The 22,876-nt window shown below is 38.5% G+C and overlaps 1 protein-coding gene across 3 annotated transcripts in view; it reads right to left on the reverse strand.

The window, feature by feature from the left end:
- The window catches only part of peak1 (pseudopodium-enriched atypical kinase 1), a 227,674-nt gene that overhangs the window by 93,154 nt on the left and 111,644 nt on the right, over positions 1 to 22,876 (reverse strand). The window contains exon 1 of one of the 3 annotated variants that reach the window (XM_055155512.1): positions 14,429 to 14,497. The exons of the other annotated variants lie outside the window; for them this stretch is intronic. The gene's annotated coding sequence lies outside the window, so the exon portion shown is untranslated. Of the gene's footprint in view, positions 1 to 14,428; positions 14,498 to 22,876 lie in introns of those variants that run through there. 3 annotated transcript variants of the gene reach the window in all.

Consider the following 22,876-nt stretch of genomic DNA (forward strand, 5'->3'; position numbering starts at 1 on the left):
TGGACGTGGTGGGGCCAGATAAACATTAGTATCTCGATATCTATTGGCTGTGAGGTTGTCTTAACTGACTCGCCGGTGCGTTGGGATTATGTGGTTTACTCTCACACATTCTGCTTACACAAGACGCTGTTTTCTCGACCGGCGCAGTGGTTCTTAGCGGCTTTTTCGAACTGTAACTTCCTTGCAGTTAGCACAAAGTTTGATGCGATGGCAGATAAGAATCCACAACCAGTTTCCCGCAAAAGAAAATCCATTTTTGAGATTGCTGAAAGAAGAAGAGAAGGGAAAACAGAGCAAAGCCAAACTAAGGTGATTCTTGGAAATTCCTTCCAGTGATGGCCTGACTGGACTGAATTAGTGTGATGTGTTCTCGATTTTTGATTCCCGTTTAAAAGTCGTGCCGCAGAGTTCTGAACTAACTGCAGACGAGAAAGTGCGTTTTGAGAGACGCCCGTGTAAAGTGTGTTGCAGCTGTAGAAATCCAGACGAGACGAAATAAAAGCATGCATGACCTGTTCAAAAAGATTGAAAAGATAAATAAGGTCTGACTTTGGATAAAAGACGTAAATGATAAAAACTTGACTTTAAGATGCCGTTTATCAGCTTATCAAATTAAAATCACTGTCTAGAGTAACACCAAGGCTTGTGACTGTGGGACGGACATGATTTTTTAAGGATCCCAAGTCGACGAGGGAGCTATCAGATCCAAACAACAGCAATTTGTTCGCACAGCGGCTGTAAACAAGCATGATTTCTAGCATAAGGAGGAGGCTGGAGGAGGCGTTGCTTAGAGAGCTGTGGAGGGGGGGGGGGTGTCACGCCTGCTCAACATTTGAAAAAGGGCAGTCGTTGTATTTCACTTTCCTCGGAAGATCCTCTGTACAACCTTTAAAGCTCACAGGAGCCAAGTTTGCGTAATACAAGATCTTTAAAAACAACATTCAGATGATTCAAGATGGTTCTCTCTTCTGATTTATTTCCCTTATCTCCTTTGTGAAGCCCTTGTGCGCGCCCCGTAGCCCACACATGAGCCCGGCGCTTAAGTATAGTGTATGGGTGGATAGAGTTTGAAGTGTGCGGTTCAGCTCAGTCGCCAAAGATGCATTTTACAAAACAACAGCTCAGCGCCAGACCACAGACAAATGAGCCTTTAACTCTGCTCTTTACAGTGAGAGGTGACGCTCACATGCCCCGGATCAGCTCACTATAGGGACTGCATGTATGTTTATGGAGGAAAGTTCAGCAGTTACCATGGAGACACGAGGCACACACCAGCAAACACAGCCACACTGTAAAAAAAAACAATATCTAGGTAAATTAAAATGATTTAAATGAAGAATATTTGACTTTATTTGAGTCGATTCAACTTGACAAGTCAAATGATCTACCAATGGGACAAGTGTGTTTTTCTGAATTCAAGCAACATTTGTTTTGTTTCATATTTTAACAGGGTATCCCCAGGTTTGACTACCTCAAATTTAAGACTTTTTAAAGACCTTTTTAAGACCACTTAAATGAAAATTAAGATCATTACCCATTATGCGACCGAAAAACACCAGATCCAATTCTAATAATGACCAACCAACTCCAGTACTATATCTAACCAATGTGGATTAAAACGACACTTCCCCATGATCCATCCAGCGTCTTCCTACACTCTACTGATGGTTTACTCATTGCCGTCGGCGCCAGAAACCAAAGTATTGTTTGCACATACTCCAAATTTTTTGTTCTTTCACATTACATGATTCACGTTGTTTTTTTGTTGTTTTTTTTCCCTCCGTTTAACATTGCACTGCAGCCTGGTTGAGTTTACACAAAAAAAAAATAGGCAAATGAAATTTAAGACCTTCGTGAAAAAAGTAAGACTTGGACAACAAAATTTAAGATGTTTAAAGGCCTTAATTTAAGAACATGAAATTTAAGACTTTTAAGACCCCGCAGCTACCCTGTTTAAGTGCAAAAAGTTGTTGTTTGTCTTATTTTAAGTGTAGCAAGATGTGTTTTCATATTTTAAGTACAAAAAGTCTTGTTCCACTGGCTGATCATTTTACTTGTCAAGTGAAATTTACTCAGATCATGATAAAACTTTCTTAATTCAAGCCATTTTAACTTAGATTTTGATTTTTGGAGTGCAATAATTTTTTAGATTGTCTGAAAAAATACACTGTCATCAATACGAGCGCTCATGTTCCTGTTTGAAAGTTTGATTTTCGGCAAAAAAGTAAGTGAAACTAACTGAAAAACCGTTGGCTACACTGCGCAACTTTTCTGGTGAAAGGTTCTGCTGCCTTCTTGTATCTGTGGAAATGCTTTGCAGAAGTGGGACCAAGTCGTTGTTTTGCGAGTCTCGAGTAAGTCTCAAGTCTTTGACCTCAAGTCCGAGTCAAGTCTCAAGTCAAATACAGTCTAAGCTGAGTCACTGGTCCATAAGTCCAAGTCAAGTCCAAGTCGTCTGCTTTGAGCTTCAAGTCATTTCAATTCTTTAAACCAAAGTAACAAAAATAGCTTAGATTTTTGCAATTTATGACTTTTAAGATAAATTGTACTTATAAAGTCATAGTCAGTGTTGGGAGTAACGCATTGTAAAAGTAATGAATTACTGTAATGCATTGCTTTTTGCTGTAATCCAATAATGTGGCTTTACAGGGGAAACAACTGCAATATTTTACTCAGTACAAATTGTTAGGATTGGTTTTTGTTCTCTCCCCCTCCCCTTTCTGTTGCAGGGCTTGAGTGTGGCAGGGGGCGTGGCTTCCTCCAGAGCAGATGAAACACACCTGCAATCAATTCCTTCATCAGCCTCTGTATTTAGCCCTGGTCTTCTCACCACCACTTTGCCAGATAATTCTGTCCTGTTCAGTAGCGTCTATCAGGCTCTTGGATATTTACCTGTACCCTGCTTATTGTTTGTTTTGGACTTACCTGCTCCTGTTTTCGCCCAGGTGTCTCCGTGGTTGTCTGCTGTTGCCTCTGGAGAAGCCGGCCAGCTCCCTGCCACCTCAGCCTGCCTTCTGTTTGTAAAATAAACTGTTAAAACTTGACTGAGTCCTGGCTCTGCTTTGGGGTCCCTCTTGCCAAACCATAACACAAATGTCAGTAACGCGTGTTACACTGCATTTTTAATCTGGACTGAAGTGGTGGGTTTTTCATTTTTCTTTATGCAAATTTGCTAAAATCACTGCGATATCAGCAGTGGTAAAACACTGGAGATGTACATAGGTTTAGGGAATGTGCAATAATTAATAGAATACAAGATTGCAAGGGCTTGCCTGTTAAGAATAATTTAAGGGTCTTGTTGGTGCATCACTCGTGGTCATACTTGGTCTCATATTTACTTTGTTTTATGGTGTTTGTTTATGTGGTGCTCTGTGTTGTGTTGTTCTGTTTTTTGATAAAGTATGTTACCCCCTGTCCCAAGACAAATTTCTCCCATGGGAGACAATAAAGAATTATCTTATCTTATGCAGGCAAAAGGACCGGCGCAGAACTCCGCGCTCCACGGCGCTTAAAGCAGCTGATGCCCAATCGTGTCCAATCCAAGTTCTAGTCCAAGATTCGTCCTGGTTTAGTCCTGGTTCAGTCCTCAGTTCAGTCCTGGTTTAGACTTAGTTTAGTCCAGGTTCAGCTCTGGTTTAGTCCTGGTTCAGTCCATATATGGCGCAAAAGTTCAGCATCTTCGCAGTTATTTTGTTGAGAGTAACTTAAAAGTGCTGCAATAGTCATGTACTGTCTTACATTTTAAATGCAGTAATATTGTAATGTAATGAATTACTTTGAAATGACAGTAACAAGTCATAAATAAAACATTACAGTTTTAAAGTGACTTGCCCAACAGTGGTTATAGTATATTTATATGTGAGTATTTATAAAGTTTATAAGAGTTGTAGAAATGCAAATGTCTTGACAAGATCTTAGAGTGAATCATTATGGTCAAAATAGAAAGAATTCTGAGTTAAGTGTTTCTCAAGTCACTGACCTTCAAGTCCAAGTCGAGTCCCAAGTCTTAGTCCATTTTATCAAGTCTCAAGTCCTAAAAAATAGTGACTCAAATCTGACTTGAGTCCAAGTCACGACTTGCAAGTCCCCACCTCTGGAATGTTCTATGGTATGGCATTAAACATATCTATCTGGCATTCATTCATTACGGGTGTTTCAACTGTTCAAAAATACAATTATTCCTTCTGTGAATAGGGGCGACTCTCCACAGATCTGAATTGTAATAAAGTGTAGTGCTGTGGAACATTCTAGACAAAGCAATAACATTTCCATGGAGATGAGGAGGTGGTGGACCCTCTACTAGATGTTACACAGCGCACCTTTAACATCTCATCTGTGTTAAATCAAAGCTCAGATTAGGGGCCTGTTTACATGAGAACTCTTGCGGGTAAAAACAACAAAATATTTTATCAGAAGTCTCTTTCGTTTAGATCAGGGGTGCCCAAACTTTTTTCATCAAGGGCCACATATCTAAACACAGATGGAAGCAGAGGGCCGATCGAGGGCCATAGACTGGTGCTCAATACAGTGAATAATTGAAATGTGTGCATGTTGAACACGTTACAATGAGCTATCAGACTTTATTCATGCTAAGATCCTTAAAACCACACACTAAATATTAAATATTATCTTTATCATGGTAGATTTTCAAAAAACTTACAGTAAAAATATATTTTTGAATTGATGCAAGGTAAGTTTGGGCCAATTCACCTAGAAGTCTGAGGGCCAAGAAAAATTTGTCTGAGGGCCGCATTTGGCCCCCGGGCCATAGTTTGGACATGCCTGGTTTAGATGGTGATGACATTTTTAGGGCTTAAAAACACAAAAATCTGAAACCACCCTCCAGAGTGGAAAAGTTGAATATGCTCCGCTATAGAGCAAAACTCTGGTCAGATCTGCTCATGTCTCGAACATGTTTCACATACATCACCACCTAGTGTCACCGCCAAGCCGCCTGGCATACATACTATGGGCAGGATTAGTCGACTAATTGATAATTGATCATTAAGAATTTTGTCGATTACGTACATTTCTAAGTATGTCTTTATTTATATAGCGCTTTTCACAGACATTTTTTCACAAAGACACTTTACACAGCATTATTCATTCACTCTATACCTGGTGATGGTAAGCTACTGTTGTAGTCACAGCTGCCCTGGGGCAGACTGACAGAAGCGCAGCTGCCATGCCACTCTGTGACATCGGTCCCTCTGACCACCACCATCACTCACACACACACCACTTTCATACTAGACAATGTGGGTGAAGTGTCTTGCCTAAGGACACACAATGATTGAATTGATTGTATTTAATTGACCTTGACTATCAACTGTTCATGGAGACCTGTAGGATGTTTTGGGTTCTAATCGACAAACCGAATGTAGGTTTCTGTGCGTAGATACGAAGCTGCGTCTGACAGCGTAAACTAGGGCTGGGTATCAATGAGAAGTTGCCGATACGATACATACCTCGATACACAGGCCATGATACGATACATATTTCAATACAGTCCATTTTCGATTCGATATGATATATTTCAAATCGATTCGATACGACTCAATAATAAATAAAGGCTAAATCATGGCTGTGATACTAAAAGTCTTTGTTAAACCACTTCTTGTCCAAATTTCATATGAAACACAAACATTTTAATCCTCAAAACAGTAAAAATGTCAAATGTGTTGCATAAATGAGTTTCCTTCCTCTGAACAAACAACAAAACTGTCGCACTGCAACAAAATAATTTAGTAAAATACACCTAAAAATACTCTTGGTGATATATCGATACAGCAGCCCACGATATCGATACTGTATCATCACATTAAACGATACGATATATCGATATTCTGATATTTTTGCACACCCCTAGCGTAAACACTGTTGAGTTGTTTGGTTCTGGCACCTCCTTGGAGATCCCTGTACCCCTCCAGTGAGTGCGTTTACGTGCACATCTGTATCCCGGTTTCGTCATGGTGCATGTACACGCAGTATCCCGGTTACTGCAACATAAAGAGATGCGCTAAACCTGCACACGTACGATCTTTGAAAACATCGCGACACACACAGAACAGACTCACCTTCAGCATCAACATCCCTCTGTCACAGAAAGAACACTCATATTCCACTGAGTTGTGTCCTTTAGTCAGAAGCTGAACCGCATCAGCCACAAGAGCTTTTTTTTTTTCTCTGCTTTGTTCGTGCATGTGGTTTTATGTTTCATTTTTGTAAGACTAGCGCAAAGCTGCATTAAACACATTTTAAAGTCAAACGGGCTGATGTGGCTCTAGAGTGGTTATGGTTTATATGTTGTGAAGTTGATGTTATTAGGTTCTTTTTTCAGACCTAGAGTTTTGTTTCATACTCACTAGCGCTCTTCCTCAGACACACCTGGGATGCTGTCCTGAGGAAGTGGGACTGCAGATGGCGCTGTCATCCTGTCTCCACCGGTAGGAAGACAGCGCTAAAACCTGTTTAAATCAGCTGATGGACACGTCACAGCAACATCACTTGACCACTCTGAGGAAGACGCTAGTGAGCAGTCGAAACTGTCAGGTATGAAAACAAACTCTAGGTCTGAAAAAAGAAACTAATAACATAAAATATCAGAAGACCAAATTCATCTCATTGGAACTGTTGTAAAGTTGATTTTATTTATGCAGATTAATAATAGTAATAATAATGTTGATACTTATTATATAAAAACGTTTATGATTAATCAAAAAATTGATTGTTAACTCTCCCGACGATCTATTAATAAAATTTCATCGAATGCCCATCCCAAATGCGTACCCAGTCGAATTCCACACACTTTTGCGTCAACGTATGCACGCAGATTTCCTCCCGAAAATGCTCGTCTAAATGCGGAATAAAAAGTGAAAACGTGATGCCACTTTTGCGTCTTCTGTTCAGACCGTCATCATATAAACGTAGATTATATGAGTCTAAGTTGAGTAACAGAGCTAAAGACAGAGCAGTGCCTCCGTTTAGCGCCACCCCAACCCACGGAATGTTGATGACGTCAGTTGGCTCTGGCTCTACAGCAGTATGCAGACTCCACTCTGATTACAATGGGGTTTAAGAGGAGCTCATTGTCATACACTTGTAATGCCATCCAGACGTTTTGCTCAGTGTTGTGCCCGTTTCCACGACGACAGATGCACTTAACTAAAAAAATAAGGGTTCTTAGAATATTTAAAGGTATTATACGAGCTTTATCCAGGTGTCTCAGTGGTAATATAGTTTAAACTGAGCCTTAGGTCAGGTCAGAATGATGTGGTAGAATTCTAACTGATTGCAGATTTGTTGAGCTGGTTTATGATTCATATCTCTGTAATTACTGGGCCTATCCACATGACACAAAAACTGGCACGACGTCGTATAAATAAACAAAAATGAAGTAATTTTTTCACAGCAGTCTCACAAAACGGTGCAATTATACAACTCCAAAGACAAAGGTCAGGGAGGTCCACACTTTTTTCATTGACGGCCACATCTACAGTAGAAATATATTCCTAGTGGAGCGACAGTAAGACTTGATGCATTTTATATGAGTTTGACAGACACAACTTTAAAACACTGTTAAAAAGTCTTGGACCAGGTTTTGTATTCACCCTGTGTGTGTGTCCACCCATGATAATTCCACCATTTATGGGCCGATTGTCACCAAATTGTGGTACGTGGGTCAAGCCCCCGTGCCCGATGCCGGGAAAAAAAGTTTGGTGATGATGCGAGGTCAATTGAAAGGTCAATTTTGGCAATTTCTGAACCATCTACGGCCTAAAATATTCACCCAATCATCACACAAGTTGGCACACACATAACCGGGGTACACTGGATGTTACAGGTTCAAACCGGTCCCAGGTCATTTGAAGGTCAAGGTAACCAAGGTCAAATATGCGTTTTTGGATGGAGCTAGAGCAACGAAAGTGTCTCAAAATCTTACAAAAATGATTATCTATTTATAATTCTATGGATTTGTATCGTAAAATATGAATAGTTTTCGAGATATTAATAAACAGTTCCTTTCTCTTTCAGTGTATGCCGGAAAGCTGGAGTTGCGTGAAAGAGATTCCATTGTTGTGTTCCATTCCATGACTTTTCCAGGCTTGGAGAATGACATTTTCAATTTCCATGACTTTTCCAGGATTTCCATGGCCGAGAGAACCCTGCTTAGTGGACTTAGCAGACTTAGTAGACTTTTAGTATCACAGCCATGATTTTTTAGCATTTGTTTTTCACTGAACAGTATCGAATCAATTTGTATCGAATCGAAAGTGCAATGGATTGAAAAACATATCATATCATGGCCTATGTATCGAGGTATGTATTGTATCGGCAAGTTCTTAATGGTACCCAGCTCTAATGAGGAGCCTGACACTAGCAGTTACAGAGAGAGATTTTCAATACAAAGTGAACTGGAGCCTGAGTTGATGGAGTGGGTTAGCGATGTCCATTTCTATAAACAAGGGGTGTCAAACTCATTTTGGTCCGGGGACTGTATCCAACCTACTTTGATCCCAAAGGGGCCGGATCAGAAAACTCATGGCATATAAACCCCAAAAATAACAATAAGTTCAAATATTTGTGCAGAGAAATGCAAATCTATTTCAGAAATCTTTTTTAATTGATGAACTCTTTCTTTTACAAAATACTATAATATTATAATATTATGAACAACCTGAAACTTTGCAAAAAAATGAAATTTCAACACAATGTTTTAATATTAACTTGTTTGCAAATAGGAATAAGTAAATTTTTCTTGGAAAATCCTGCACTCGGCTCCACTTTTCTCATTTTGGACATTTTTCTGATGAGGGTGTCACGGTCAACAGTCAAAACGATCGTCCTTTAAGAGCGTTTGGAAAGAGACAAGTCTTCATTTGTGCTGCTCTGGTGGGAGGGGCCACGCACAGAGACACTGGAGACGCTGCTGTAATAAGCACCGCAGAAAATTACCAATATTTTAATAGAAAATATAATTAAAGTATTTTAGTAGAAAATCAGCCGAGGGCCAGATTAAAGGTCTTGAAGGGCTGGATCTGGCCTCCGGGCCGTATGTTTGACACCCCTGCTATAAACAGTTTATGATATTAACACCCAAAGCTTACAGAGTATTTAAACCTAATCCTCGACCTGACTGCCCTAGAGTTTAGTTTTCCAGTCTGCAGAGGTGGTTTCACAGTGAGCGTGTTATCTATACCTTCTCCAGTATATTATGACAGAATCAGTGAAAGAGTATTTGACTCAGCACAATACTGCGGCCCTCCTCCTCCACACACTCACACACCAAAGCCCAGGTGGGATTGGATTTGAACTTTCACGATCAAAAGTTTGGCCTTGGAGACTTAAAAAAACTTTGGGAAGTGAGTCACCGCCACTGGACTGTGAACAAAGAAAGATCTAATTAAAATGCTGAATTCTTTAGTTCAATTCTCACAGATATTACTGTTTGATTCTGTTCTTAAGATTAGAATAAAGTAAGTATCCGTAGGCAGCGTGGATGTGAAAAGGGTTATTTTGCCTATATTGCACAAAAGTGAATCTTGTGAGCTTTAAGCAATGTTAGAATGTTTTTATCACCTCAAAAATAGACCTGCAGTTGTGTTTTGTTTCAGTAACCCAGTGCTTCTCCATTATTTTCTGTCAGAGGTGGGGACTTGTGAGTCATGACTTGGACTCGAGTCAGACTTGAGTCACTATTTTTAGGACTTGAGACTTGATAAAATGGATTAAGACTAGGGACTTGACTTGGACTTGAGGCCTGTGACTTGAGAAGACTTGATGTTTCTCCTAAAACAATATATGTTTTTTAGAAAATACTTTTCTCACAGGAAAAAAATTAATAAAATTCTTTACAGGAACAAACTGGAACATGTCTCTTCCTCTTCTGTTTATCACTTTGGATGTGACTGAAGTACTGTGATGTGATATCCTCAACAATACTACAGTAATATGTAGTACAACACAGTAACATACAGTACAATACAGTAAAACCGAGGGAAGTACATAGAACATGAGCCTTCATGACAAAATAACTGTTACTTAGCACTTTTAAGTCTGAATTCTTTCTATTCTGACCATAATGATTCATATTAAGATCTTGTCAAGACATTCAAAAAGGAAAAATATATAAATACTCATATATAAATATACCATAACTTTTTAAGTACAATTTAGTTTAAAATTCATATAAATTGCAAAAATCTAAACTCTATTTGTTTTTTTGGTTTAAAGACTTGAAATGACTTGAAGCTCAAAGCAAACGACTTGGACTTGACTTGTTTTGCAAGTCTCAAGTAAGTATCAAGTCTTTGACTTCAAGTCTGAGTCAAGTCCAAAGTCAAATACAGGCAAGTCCAAGTCGAGTCTCGAGTCACTGGTCCATAAGTGAATTTGAATTTTAAGATAAACTGTACTTAAAAAGTCATAGTATATTTATATATGAGTATTTATATAAGAGTTGTAAAAATGCAAATGTTTTCCTTTTTAAATGTCTTGACAAGATCTTAGTGTGAATCATTACAGTCAAAATAGAAAGAATTCAGATTTAAAAGTGCTTCTCAAGTCAAAGGCCTCAAGACCAAGTCAAGTCCCAAGTCTTAGTCCATTTTATCAAGTCAAGTCTCAAGTCCTAAAAATAGTGACTCAAGTCTGACTTGAGTCCAAGTCACGATTTGCGAAGTACCCCCTCTGATGTCTACAAAGCTCAAAATGTTCTGTTCCACTTTGTGATGTCATGTAGCGGTAGTTTTCAAGTTAACAGCCACTTTTACTTTTTATTCAGTAGAGTTTGGCAATTCCAGCGCTGAACTTATCCAAATTATTCAAGTGAAGGTGCTTGGAGTTTAAAATCACAGTGGAGCACTTCCTGTGTTAGCACATGACATCACAAGGTGGAACAGAGTGTCTGCTTCTGTTTGAGGGAAGAACTCAGCCTAAATCTGCAGGTTTGTGTGTTAAACTAATGAAACAAAACACAGCTCCAGGTCTGTTTGTGATGAGGAAACAATATTAGAACATAAATCAGAAAAAAGCATAATATAGGCATATTAAAGCAGCAAAAAGTCAGTCCGAGCGTGATTGTAGAGCTGTGTTTTGTGTGAGCTGAAAGTGCTGAGTGTGGGAGGATTACTCCAGTCTGATCCAAGAGCAGAGGCACAAACAGCCTGTGCGAACACACATGTGCAGGACTGCAGAGGATTACAGGAGCATTCAGAGTCATCTCAGTGCTCTTTCATATTCAGACATGAGGAAATCCTTTGGTTACACTTAACAAAGAACTCTGTTTGGATGTGATTTCAATGTAGAGCTGCCTATAAGAAATAAACAGCATCTTCTTCACTTTCTGTTAACTATTTTTGTGCATTTAAACATCATTTAAGGTTATCTATATAAGTCATTAGGAAAGCTCTTATAGCTAATGTGCACTTCCTGATTATCGGACAATATAATGCTGGATAATTAGATGCAGATGGATTATTTTGACCTCAAGAGCAGCTCATACAATAGATCTGTACAATGTATAAAGAAGTGGACTAAGTGACTGTGATTTCACCCATAGTGTTCAACTCCAGTCAAATGAAGCTCACTGAAGCGTTTACATGAGAGCTTTAATTACAAATAAAAATATTCTGAATAAAAATTAATTCCTCTTAATTTGTTTGGAAGACAAAAATGAGAAATTAGAACCCCTTTAATCATCTCAAGTTTCTATAAAACCATGCCTCCGTTATGTTGGAGAAATTGTGGCACGGTGGCAGGTCACTCACAGATCTTCTGGGATTGCTCAGTTCTTAGGAATTATTGGCAGAAAATTATTAATATTAAAATTATATTAAAATAGAAATAGAAAAGATAGTGTCTTGTGAACTCCCTATGGATCTGCCGATATATGTATTAGGAGCATTGTCAGATAATGTTTGTGTAAAACATCAACAGTATGTTCTTCGTATTCTTTTGATGATTGCACGAAAAATGATAACTGTTAAGTGAATGAAACCCTCGCCTCCAACAAGAAAAGAAGACTAAAGAGACAGAAGACAGAGACTAAAACAATTCTATATCACGGAACAGCTGACTGCTTAGAACGATGGACTCCGGTGACTGTATACCTGAATAATAACTAATATAATAACCCTTTGTCAAGGATTGTTCTAAATGTTTATCTTAATAAACTAAAGTAAAAAAATATATATATAATAATAATTCCTCTTTAAAAAGACCATGTAAACACTTTCAATTCTTAATGAAAATGATTGAAGTAAGTCGGTGGTTTATTCCGATTTTAAAGCCGAATTAATTTATTCCTCGATCATGTAAATGTTTATTCTTCTTTAAAATAATTGCGGCCGTTCAGTGCATGCTCATTCTGATGGACATTCTGACGGACTTTGGACTTTCATTCACTGCTCTTTGGATTTGCAAACGGGATGCGGAAGTGTCTGTGGCGTAATGACAAAAAACGGTAGCAACTGAAATGTGTGATTTAACTTGTTTTCCATGTAAACCTCAATTCGGAATTATTATTTCCATGTAAACTCGAAGGAGAATATGTTAATTCCAAACTATTTAATTCAGAACAATGAATTCTGAATTAAAAACAAAAACATCTTGTAAACATGGTCATTGAGGCCAACAGTTATACGGCAAATTTGGAGTTCCAGATTTGGAGTTCTGACCATCTCACAACAACCAAAGAGCCAATCAGGAGTGAAGCTGCTGAAGGAAATATCTTATTTTACATACAGAATACCGAAATAAAAACACCAGGATCATGTAAAGTGGGTTAATATGAACATTTTAAGGTCACAATGACGAGTCTGAGAGCAGCAGATACAGAAAGACGGGCGACGGTTTTTCAATAGAAAGTGAATTAGAGCCTGAGTCGATGGAGCCGGAAGCACGTCCATGCTTGCATCAGATTTTAAACTATGTCCATTTATATATACAGTCTGTGATCTGTACTTGGACAAGATTTATTTTGGTCAAATACGTGGGAAAAGTCTGTTACAGTTCGTTTAATAAGAAAAGACAACGTGATGTGATGATTTGAAGTTTGTCGTGCTCCACACACAGTCGGACATGTGCACTTTGTTTAACCTTAATTCGCTCCAGATGCCCTGCCCTGTTGTTCTTGATCAGTGCCACCGCATCATGACGCGCAGCTCTCCTCTGCCAAAACTGCTCTTACTCGACATTCACCAACACAACAGACCAACGGGCTGCCATAACAACAAATACACAAACAAACCGACCGAGACTAAAGCGGGATATATCAGGCAGAACCAGGGCAGAACCAGGTCTAAATCAGGTCAGAACCAGGTATAAACCAGGTCAAAACCCGGTGTAAACCAGGTCTAAACTAGATCTACACCAGGTCTAAACCAGGTGTAAACCCGGTGTAAATCAGATCTAAATCAGGTCCAAATCAGGTCCAAACCAGATCTAAACTAAATCTAAACTAGATCTAAACCAGCTCTAAATCAGGTCTAAATCAGGTCCAAACCAGGTCTTAACTAAGTCTAAACCAGGTCTAAGTCCAGTCAGAACCAGGTCTAAACCAGGTCTAAATCAGATCTAAATCAGGTCTAAACCAGGTCTAAACTAAATCTAAACTAGGTCTAAACCAGGTCTAAGTCCAGTCAGAACCAGGTCTAAATTAGGTCTAAACTAAATCTAAACTAGTTTTAAACCAGGTCTAACCCCGGTGTAAACCAGGTCTAAGTCAATTCAGAATCAGGTCTAAACCAAGCCTAAACCAAGTCTAAACCAGGTCTAAACCAAGCCTAAACCAAGTCTAAACCAGGTCTAAATCAGGTCTAAACCAGGTCTAAACCAGGTCTAAATCAGGTCTAAATCAGGTCTAAACCAGGTCTAAACCAGGTCTAAACCAGGTCTAAACCAGATCTAAACCAGGTCTAAATCAGATCAGAACCAGGTCTAAATCAGGTCTAAACTAAATCTAAACTAGGTCTAAAGCAGGTCTAACCCCAGTGTAAACCAGGTCTAAGTCCAGTCTAAATCAGGTCTAAACCACAGCAAACCCATCACGTACAGTCAGTGGATTTAAAGATGCACTGTGTAACTTTTTCGGTGGGGCTACACCACTTGCTGGTCTCAACAGAATGTTGCTTTGTCTGAAATGTTCCACAATATGACATATTATTTTGTTTATTTCTCAGAAATGAAAAACAAGCATGATATGTGAGTGGGCTCGCCTCTCCACAGACCTAACCTATAACCTGACCACATATACAAGTTCAGTGCCTTGTGTATCTCTGTGAAGCACTGTAAGCAAAGCAGTAACCATGGAAACAAGCACACGACATTCCCTGCACCAGAAAAAGTTACGTAGCGCGTCTTTAGGAAAAACAGAAGAAGTCGAGTGAAACAAACAAAACAAAAAAAAAGAGGTGAGAAATGTACTTACAAACGTCACACGTGTGTCCTACGAGGGCCCGGCGGAAAAACGAGAAGAGCGACTGTTACTGGAGAGGAAGACACAGCATGAATGAGAGAAAGAGGAAGAAGAGGAGGAGGGGAGAGAGAGGAGGAGGGGAAAGAGAGGGTGGAGAATGAAGAATAGGGAAAGATGGGGATAAGAGGAGGGAGAGAGAGAGAGAGAGGAAGGGAGAGAGGGAGAGGGGAAGACAGAGAGAGAGAGGAGAGGAGGGTGGAGAATAAAGAGGAGGGAAAGATAGGGAGAAGATAAGGAAGACAGGAGAGGGAAAGGAGAGAGAGGAGAAGAGAGAAAAACAGAGATAGAGAAGGGGAGAGAGGGAGAAGGGAAGAGTGAGAGAGGAGGAGGGGAAAGAGACGGTGAAGAATAAAAAAAGATAGGAATACAGTGAGGAAGAGAGGGGGATGAAGGGAGAGAGAGGAGGAGAAGCGAGAGAGACAGAGAGGGGGGAGAAAGGGGGATGGGGAGAGAGAGGAGAGGAGAGGATGAAGAGGAGGGAGGAAGAGAAGGCAAAGAGAGGGAGACAAGATGAGATAGAGAAGTCACTTGTACAGTTGTACAGTTGTAGGGAGTATTATCTGTTATATAAGGGTGAGTTGTTGTACAGTTGTAGGGAGTATTATCTGTTACATAAGGGTGAATTGTTTTACAATTGTAGGGAGTATTATCTGTTATATAAGAGTAAGTTGTACAGTTGTGGGGAGTATTATCTGTTACATTAGGGTGAGTTGTTGTACAGTCGTAGGGAGTATTATCTGTTACATAAGAGTCAGTTGTTGTACAGTTGTAGGGAGTATTATCTGTTACATAAGAGTAAGTTGTACAGTTGTGGGGAGTATTATCTGTTACATAAGAGTCAGATGTTGTACAGTTGTAGGGAGTATTATTTATTACATAAGGATCAGTAGTAGTAGGGAGTATTATCTGTTACATTAGGGTGAACTGTTTTACAGTTGTAGGGAGTATTATCTGTTACATAAGAGTCAGTTGTTGTACAGTTGTAGGGAGTATTATCTGTTACATAAGAGTCAGTTGTTGTACAGTTGTAGGGAGTATTATCTGTTACATAAGAGTCAGTTGTTGTACAGTTGTAGGGAGTATTATCTGTTACATAAGAGTCAGTTGTTGTACAGTTGTAGGGAGTATTATCTGTTACATAAGAGTCAGTTGTTGTACAGTTGTAGGGAGTATTATCTGTTACATAAGAGTCAGATGTTGTACAGTTGTAGGGAGTATTATCTGTTACATAAGGGTGAGTTCCTGCAGTTCCTTGGCCATTCAAGCAGCGTGGGACTGAACCTTTCTCGAGCGCAGGAGGCATTAGCAGCGTTTTGTGAAAGAAGAAACACGAGACTGAAACTCAAGTGGGTTTGTGAATTCCCCGAGCGGCCGATCAGTTTCATGGAGCTCTTAATGATCGAGCAGCAGCAGCAGCAGCAGCAGCTCAGAGCTCAGACCTGCTCCACTCTCAATCCCGTCTGTGTGTCAGGCTGATGCTTCTCACTCGTGCTAATGCACTAATGTGGCCCGAAGAGATAATGTCCCAGTCTAGACTAAACTGTGTCTGCTGCTTCTGCTGGAGGAGGAGGAGTTTACAATGACCAACGGAGGAGGCAGTCTAGAATATAAAGGTAGGGTGACCAGATTTTCAAAATAAAAAAAACCTGGGACATCCCTAGTTTGAGTTGGTTGGTAAAAATAAAATTGTGAAACGAGTGTGTAATGAAGGAAAATTGTTCTGCACCAGGGAAGCAGAGATGAACCAGGCAGAACCAGAGAAGAACCAGAGAAGAGCCAGGGAAGAACCAGAGAAGAACCAGGGCAGAACCAGTGAAGAGCCAGAGAAGAACCAGAGAAGAACCAGAGAAGAACCAGAGAAGAACCAGGGCAGAATCAGGAAAGAACCAGGGCAGAACCAGGTCTAAACCAGGTCAGAATCAGCTCTATACTAGGTCAGAACAAGGCAGGAGTTAGAATGACCAACGGAGGAGGCAGTCTAGATCCTAAAGGTCGTATCATAGCTGATTTTTAAGATGATTTGGTTTTAAAGGGCCTGTACCTGATTTTTATCTATCTATTCAGCAAATTAGATTTTTCAGAGAATTTAATTAAAATATTATTTTTCGTCACGTCATCCGCCCGACCCGCAGTTTAGCCGCGGAGTCCTCGGCTGTAACCGCCTTCCCCGCATCTCTAATCAGAAGGAGTGAGCAGACACAAACAGTCGGTCAGCCTGCAACATGCTGAAATGCAAATGCATATTTAACGATGACTTGTACAAGAAATTTCCCACTTTCTGTCCCGGTCGAGACAAGTGGGAGGTCATGTGCACAGTGTACAAAGCAGCACATATCCAGTGGGGGTCAGGGACTTCAAAGTTCATCAGGACACTGAAAAACATTAAAAAGTTTTGCCAGGTGAGAGTAGCTCAGTGCCGATGACGAGGCCCCACCTCCCACACCCATACAGTGTCCTGGTTTTGACAAACACAAATATGGTCACACTAACCTGTATTCCACTGAGTCGTGTTCTTTAGTCAGACAGAAGCTGAACCACATCAGCGCACAAGAGCTGTTTTTTTTTCTCTGCTTAATTTATGCAAATGAGCCATGCAGTTTTAAGTTTTGTTTCTGTGAGACTTGCACAAAGCTGCATTAAACAAATTATAATGTCAAACAGGCTGATGTGGCTCTAGAGGGTTTATGGTTTATATGTCGTAAAGTTGAGTTTATTTATGCAGATTAGTAGTGCAGATAGTAATAATGATGATGATCTTTTTAATATAAAAACATTCATGATTAATCGAAAATCAATTCTCTCGACAATCGATCAAGAAAATGTAATCGAATGCCCATCCCTAGTGTGTAGTTAGCATGAGGAGACGAGGAGACTGGATTTGTACCTCACAGTTCCACGTTTGGGCTCTGGCTCCTTGGAGACTCTGTTCCTCTCAGTGAGTGTGTTTACAGCACATCAGTGTCCCGGTGTTTTTTGAGTATCCCTGTTTCATCATGGTGCATGTAAACGCAGTATCCCAATCTTTTCATCACAACAAAAGCCAAAATAAAGTGACCAACATAAATAAAGTGAGTGAAATGATGTTGAATAAAGAGCTGCACTAAACCTGCACACGTCTGATCTCTGAAAACATGAACCATCTCCAACGCGAAACACACACAGAACACACTCACCATCATCATCATCAGCATCATCATTCCTCTGTCACAGAAAGAACATAAGAACTCATAGTCCACTGGGTCGTGTCCTTTAGTCCGACAGAAGTTTAGTTTCTATAAAACGTAAACAAATGTGTCAAAGCTGCACTAAACACATTATAATGTCAAACGGGCTGATGTGGCTCTAGAGTGTTTATGGTTTATATGTTGTAAAGTTGAGTTTATTTATGCAGATTAGTCATAGTAATAATAATGATGATCATTTTAATATAAAAACGTTACAGATTAATCAAAAATTAATCATTAATTCTCTGGACGATTGGTTAATATAATTTAATCAAATGCCCATCCCTAATTAAAACCATGTTAGTTGTTTCCCCTTCTTCTTATTTAAACTCTCAAAGTTGTATTTGTGATTCGTGCATGTTTGAGGAATTTCTGTTTATCATATTTTCACCACCACTTGCACACACAAATGGTTTATACAATACATCTACTGGGGGGAGACATTTTGTTCAAATACATGAAAACAAAATCATTTTTATTGACCCCCTCTAATCACCATAAAACACACAAACATATTCAAAATGACAAACAACAGCATCATGTTGAGTCAAAGTGTCTGGCCCGAGAATACAACATTAAGTGAAGAAGTCGGAATCAAACCAGCAAACGTCCAGTAAGAGGATGACCACTTTTGTCCCTAGAGCAAATATACTTGTGTGTTTTCAGGACTGATTTATGTTTCAGCGTTTTACATGTTACATTAATGAATACATGTTGAGTTCTTGTTATGATCTCGACACCCATGGATCATGATGTTATAATTTGGACATTTTAAATCACAATATTCTAAAACAAACATGTCAAACTCAGGCCCGGGGGCAAAATTTGTCCCATGATATAATTATATTTGGCCCGGGAGATCATATCAAAATATATTAGAGCTGCCCGCTGACTACAGATAGACTACAGAGACATTATTGCTAACACTTTATAATAACTACACCTTATTTAGCCTTAATAAAACATGAACAAAGACTTAATTAATAATGATTCACGCTTAGTAACTACTTAATTACTCCCTGAATTAGCACTTAACTTGCACTTAATTCACCTGTGCTGTAAATCGTAACTCAATACTTCTTAATTACTCATGAACTAACCATTTGCATATTTATAAATGTATATTTAAGTACGCATTTGAGTGTTTATTAATGATTAGTAAGTTATGAAAGAATGATTTACTAATAATACAATGCAATGATCATTCAGGCAGCTGTTATCTGTTAGTTAAGTCTTTCTGAGAGCTTTTCTAAAGTGAAGACTAATTATGTTTATTAAACATTTGTTAAGGTTGGTCAAATTCCAGAGAAACAATAATGCATTATTAGTAAATCATTCTCTTATGGTTTACTAATCATTAATAAATGCTCAAATTTGTACTTAAATATACATTTACAAATGCAAACGCAAATGGATAGTGAGTAATTATGAGTAATTAAGTAAGAAATACTTATGAATAACTCTTTACAGCACAGGTGAATTAAGTGCAAGTTAAGTGCTAATTCAGGTACTAATTAAGTAGTGACTAAGCATGAATCATTATTAATTAAGTCTTTGTTCATGCTTTATTAACGCTAAATAAGGTGTAGTTATTATAAAGTGTTACCACATTATTTATTTAAAATTTGGGCAACACTTTAGATTAGGGAGCACATATTAATTGCTAGTTAATAGTAAAATGCATAATAAGTGCTTAATTACATCTTTATTAGTATTTATAAAGTACTTTTAATGCATTTTTGTCTAAGGCCGTGTTTTGCGAGTACAACGCTTTTACTATTTTCTTCCCATTAAAGTGGTGGAGATTACAATCGATGTTCTTGTGCATGCACTGAAATCTTAATATTAATGAGTGTTTCAGTAATACCAACTAATAACTAAGTAACAGCTAATTAGCAAACCAATTACCACTTAGTTAGATATTAATATGCAGTGTTGGGAAGGTGACTTTTAAAATGTCAAATTACAGATTACAGATTACATACACCAAAATGAAGTTTGGAACGTAATCCATTAAATTACTTAAAGTGAGTAACGTAATCTGAATACTTTGGATTATTTGATATTGTCATGTTTTTTAAAACGACATGAATGTACCAACCACATCCTGAAAATTCTTGTTTGTTCTCTTCAAATTGTCTGTTGAGCCCAAGTCTCCATGAACAGACTTTTGTTCACATAAGATGTTTTATCTTCTAAAAGACAATAAAAAGTCCAGTCTTTCCTTAACCACATTAAAAATATTATTGATAGAGAACTGCTTTCTACTGTATATGAGATCAGTTATGTACACCCTACTCTTAGGTGTCATATTGTTTACACCTGGTTTAGTCCTGCTTTTAGACCTGGTTTACTACTGGTTTTAGTCCTGGTTTGGTCTTGGTTTAGTCTTGGTTTTAGTTCTAGTTAAGTTCTAGTTTAGACCTGGTTAAATCCTGGTTTAGTTCTGGTTTTAGTCCTGGTTTAGCCCAAAATGTGAAAACAGGAACATACCGCCGTGTAATCCATTTATTTCAACAAAGTAACTGTAATCCAATTACCACTCACTGAAACAGTAACTGTAACTGAATACAGTTACTCATAATTTGTCCTCTGATTATGTAACTCCAGTACATGTAATCTGTTACTCCCCAACACTGTTAATATGTGGTCCCTAAACTAAAGTGTTACCAAATGTTATTATTATTTTATATGACGCTTGTTCTGGATTCAATGTTTAAGCAAAACTATTTTCAATAAATATTTAGTTTGGCCCACGACTTAGTCCCAGTTTTTAATTTTGGCCTCTGTGAATTTGGGTTTGACACCCCTTTTCTAAAACACTTTCATAAAAGAAACCAGTGACACTGACTCCCACGTTTGAAAAGTGTGGTGCCCAATGGGAGCTGACGTCAACAACGAGATTTTTTTTTTCATTTTTACCAAAATGACTGTGCCACGCTGCCGAATCCTACATGTATCACCGATTAAGAAAATAAATCTTGAGAACGAAGTTAGAACACAGCGTTGGGCGTGTACATGTGGCGATGAAAAATCTCTGAATCTCTCATTTTGCAGAATAAGTCTGCTTTAAACACATTTTTAACATCTGTGGCTAATTTGATGTGCTCCAAAATAGTTGATTCCTGGAGGGTTTTGACCAGTGCAGCCGACCATGACCCACTTACACGAACACTTTTCATTTCTGGGTCATGGGAAAATGATTAGAAGTTGAAAAGTTGATATGTTAAAGGTGCTCTACTTACATTTATTCAATTCCAGATAGTTTTAGAGCTCAAAAGAATACCAAGAAAAACAGGCATTCTGACTGTGAGCGGGGTCGCCTCTCCACAGACCTGACCTATAACTTGGTCTCCGTGAAGATAGAAAGGTTTAATGCTGTGAAATACTGTAAAACATTCCAGACAAAGCAACAACATCTCCATGGAGAAAAGTGTTTGACGGATTCTCCACCACAAAAGTTACGCAACGCAGCTTTAAACGGACTATAAAAACAAATGAATGACTTCTTTACAACCAAAACAAATCCAAGACATATTTGGAAAGCTTTTGCTGGTTAGAGTTATAGACCGTAACCCGATGACGACCAGCTTTTTCCACTGGTGTTTTCGACGAAATGTTTAAAATGTTCCACCTTGTGATGTCATGTAGTGGTAGTTTTCAAGTGAACAGTAGAGATTTGGAAATTCCAGGACTGAAATCATCCAAATGATTCTAGTGAAGGTGTGTGGAGCTTTTCCTGTATTATCACATGACATCACAGGGTGGAACAGAGTGTGAGAGAGTGGAACTAAAAGAACTAAAAAGCCTAAATATGCAGGATTTGTGTGTTAAAAATGTGTGAATGAAACAAAACACAACTCCAGGTCTGTTTGTGATGAGGAAACTACATTACAACTTAAATCAGAAAATGGTGTAATATGGGTTCTTTAATAAAAAGCAGCGGCCCCTAACCTTTTTTGCGCCACAGACCAGTTTAAAGTCAGAAAATATTGTCACGGACCGGCCTTTAAGGTGTGGTGGACAAATACGACAAAATAAAATGATACGACCAACATAAAATCTGTGATATTTTGTTTCCAAAGACGTCTGTTTTTTTACTCATTTTGCAGCTTGTGAGTTTAATATTAACGTTAATGTATCGAGTGACCGAGACGAGCGTCCTGATACGTGTCGACAGTGAGTCAAGACTGACTCACAGGGGATGTAACCGAGAGAATTCTGTCATTTTTCTAAATAAAACATTGTTCAGATTCGGATAATAAATAAAATGGAAATAATAATGTAAGTTATTTATTCTTTCTGTGCAGCCTATCAGGACTAAGAGTTGGGACTTGACTCGGACTTGACGGTCAGTGATTGGGACTTGATTCGGACTTGGACTTGATGCTTCTCCTAAAAAATATATATGTTTTTAGAAAATACTTTTCTCTTAAACAATACTTTTGTTTGTTACTATAAAAGTAACTGAAGTACTGTGATGTGGTAACCTCAAATGTACTACAGTAATATACAGTAATATACAGTACAGTAAAACAGAGGGAACATGAAGAACATGTTTCTGAAATGTCATGACAAAATAACTGTTATTAAGCACTTTAAAATCTGAATTCTTTCTGTTCTGACTGTAATGATTCACACTAAGATCTTGTCAAGACATTTAAAAAGGAAAAATTTCCATTTTTACAACTCTTATATAAATACTCATATATAAATATACCATGACTATTTAACAGTGTTGGGAGTAACGCATTATAAAAGTAACAAATTACTATAATGCATTGCTTTTTGCTGTAGCGCAGTAATGTGGCATTACAGGGAAATTTTTTTTTATATTTTACTCGGTACAAATGTGAGTAACACGTGTTACAGTGCTTTTTTAACCTGGATTGAAGTGGTGGATTTTTCTTCATACAGATTCACTAAAATCACTGCGATATCAGCAGAAGTGAAACACCAGAGACGTGGCCGCATAAACCATCAGATAACCACAACTGATAACAACTGTTTAGACCTGGTTTAGACTTGGGTCAGTTCTGGTTTAGTCCTGGTTCAGTCCATATATGGCGCAAAAGTTCAGCATCTTCACACAGTTATTTTGGTGAGAGTAACTTAAAAGTAATGCAGTAGTTGTGTAATGCCTTACATTTTAAATGCAGTAATATTGTAATGTTAC

This window comes from Boleophthalmus pectinirostris, unplaced genomic scaffold (genome assembly GCF_026225935.1).
Source record: "Boleophthalmus pectinirostris isolate CB_2022bp ecotype Guang Dong unplaced genomic scaffold, ASM2622593v1 HiC_scaffold_2, whole genome shotgun sequence".
In the NCBI taxonomy this organism is placed as follows: Eukaryota; Metazoa; Chordata; class Actinopteri; order Gobiiformes; family Gobiidae; genus Boleophthalmus; species Boleophthalmus pectinirostris.